Here is a 2,850-nt window from a genome sequence, read left to right as displayed (position 1 = left end):
ACTAGCCTCAAACGTAGCTCGGAGCTTGCTAGTTCGTCCTCGTTCGAGAGGGGGAAAGTCCTCAAGAGAGGGTCCATTCCCATCCCGAGGTGTGTGTGTGACACTTTGCATGCATCCCGAAGAGTTTAGGGGGAACTCCAGTGGTTTGTGACCGGCCGTAATGAGAGGTTGCGCAACCAATGTGTCTAGCATCTCCGCCGAGTCCAAGGCGGCTAAGTGGATGATTTCGGCCTTTGTTGGTTGCGTTGGGGCCTCCACGACAATCGTCTCACGTGAGCTCTTGGGACGGAAAGGAGTTAGCCCACTTTCGGAAGGAGGTTTTGGTCTCCAAGCCAATTCGGGAAAGTTGGGTTGCTGCAAAAAGGAGCTAGATTTTTGTTGTTTTGGGGGCTCAACGGATGCATTGGGGCCAGCATCACGTGGTGTTCCGAAGTGGCAAGGCGCCAAGGAACTTTCGGAAAGTGATTTTGTTGTTGTGCCCATTTCGGGCAAGTTGACTAGCGCGTCCACCAAGGCCTTTTGACCCATGCTAGAGCCATCTCTCTCCGAGCAGCCATCATGTGGGGGGTTGTGCTCTCCTCCGTCACCGGTCCCCGCGTTTGCGCCGGCCGCAAGGTCATCGGCCGGAGCGTTGTCAACAGTTCTGGCGCCGGCAAGTTCTTCATTAATCTTAGCTTCATCTTCACCGTTGGGATTAGGGGAGGGCTCCATCGACGTCGGGAAGATGGGGCCTTTGCATTTTGGACTTCCGACCGGCGAGCTCCCTTCGGCCCCGAAATCAATCTTCTTCCTAAGTTGCTTGTCCTCCGGCATCGGTGAGGGTACGAACCTTTTCCGACCAGTGCCTTTGGTGGGAGGGGCTGGTGTACTTTTCCGTGCCTTCACCTTCATTTTCAAAGTTTTCCTCGCCACTTTCTTGCAGGGAAAAAATATGGAGGGAGACTCCTCCGACGTGAAAGTCATTGGCTGGTCCGAGAGAGGGTCCTCGGCCGGCCGGAGGACCATTAGCTGGTCCGAGATGGTGCGCGGTTCTTCGGACTCCGGGGGGGGGTCCGGCAGGAGCTCCGGCATGATCGAGAGAGTGAGTCGAGTCACCAGCCGCTCCGGAGCTTTGTTCGTGCCTTAGCCAAAGGAGTGGGTTGGTTGGTGAGAATCCGAGGTCGGGAGGGTGGTGGGTGGCTGGTGGAGCGGGGGCGTGAGGGGGACCGTCGACAGTGGTGAGCCGAGCGAGAATGGGGTGGGCGGCGATGTGGGATGGTGGGGGATTCTAGAGAGAAGGGAGAGCGTCTCTCTCTAACTTACAATTCAACCTTCGTATTTTGGAAATATATTAACGCCAAACATATTCTTGTTCAATTTGAGGACATGACGGACTATGCTCGGCTCCTAAGTGGACCCAAAGGGACACCGGTATGGTTCATTGATCGGCATCCGATGAGAGTTTTCAAATGGTCTCCGGAATTTGACGCCTATTGTGAATCTCCGATTGCGGCTATATGGTGCAACCTAATTGGACTCCCGATCCACCTATTTGATCAATCGGCCCTCTATGCCATTGGGAAACTCCTTGGTAACCCGATCCAAGTAGATAGAGCGACGGCCAACAAATCAAGACTCTCCTTTGCGCGGCTATGCATTGAGATCGACATTACAAAGCCGCCACCCGACGAGATCATCCTCGACATTTGTGGGCGTCCTTTGGTGCAGCAAGTAAAGTGGGATAAGATCCCGTCCTACTGTGGAGAATGCAAACATGTCGGTCACAAGAGTGAAGTTTGTTACGCTTCTGGGAAGGCGGATCGACCTCCAAAACGAAATTACAACTTAGCAACACCAAAACAACCACAACACGGAGGAATAGGAGCTAAGAAGAACAATACTGATCCGAGGCACACCGATAATAACATGGAATGGAAACAACAAGGGAAACACAAGGGAAAGGAAGGAAACATCCGGATGAACCCGAGAGCCAATATGTACTCGGGGGCGGAGTGGTCGGGGCCGGACTTTTTGGGTGATATGCAAGGTGCCGGGAGTAAGGACATGATCATCATCCATGAGGAGCATACCACCTCTTCACCTAAGGGGGTGCTCGCTAAATTCCCCTCTTCTGGAAATGGGCGCGGGGGTACGCCAAGAGGAGCGGATATGGCGCGGCGAGAAGTGAACCCGACTTCGGGGGCCCATGTGCAACCGAAAGGCTTCTTTAAACCCTTCGACCTAAAGAAAACCGAGGCACAAGGGCCATCAAGTCACTTGAGTACTAACCGATATTTCACCCTCATGGCTCAAGAGAACTTCGTGGAAAATGATATGGAAGACGAGGAAAATTGGGATGATACCATCTCCCATAATGAAATCGATGAGGGCGCCAATCCCGCCTCTTTGGAGGCCGCGGCATCTCATGGGGAGAAGGACCTTCAAATCATTGAATTCCAAGGAGGGGGGACAGCCCCGCCGGGTACGAACTCCTCTTGTTAATCATGTCGTTAAATTTTCTATTTTGGAACGTTAGGGGAATCGCGAATGCGTCAACCCAAAACGTCCTAAAAAGACTAATTAAATCTCATAATATTTGTTTTCTTGCAATAATGGAGCCGCTTACCTCTCCTAATCCGGACAAATTCTCGAAAGTGTTGGGGCTGTCCTACATGGGGGCGAACACCAATGGGAAAATTTGGATTTTTGTGGAGGAAGGGATGGATTTTGATGTGATGGATGACACGGACCAGCTGCTACATGGGAGGCTCACTTGTCCCCGGATCTCAACCCCTATTATGATCTCGGCCGTGTATGCTAAATGCACGAGAGGAGAGCGGCATGCCCTTTGGGAAAAGATGAGAGATATTG

The sequence above is a fragment of the Salvia splendens genome, chromosome 10 (assembly GCF_004379255.2).
Source record: "Salvia splendens isolate huo1 chromosome 10, SspV2, whole genome shotgun sequence".
Classification (NCBI taxonomy): domain Eukaryota; kingdom Viridiplantae; phylum Streptophyta; class Magnoliopsida; order Lamiales; family Lamiaceae; genus Salvia; species Salvia splendens.
The sequence above is the reverse complement of the archived record's forward strand: the minus strand, read 5'-3'. Positions refer to the sequence as shown.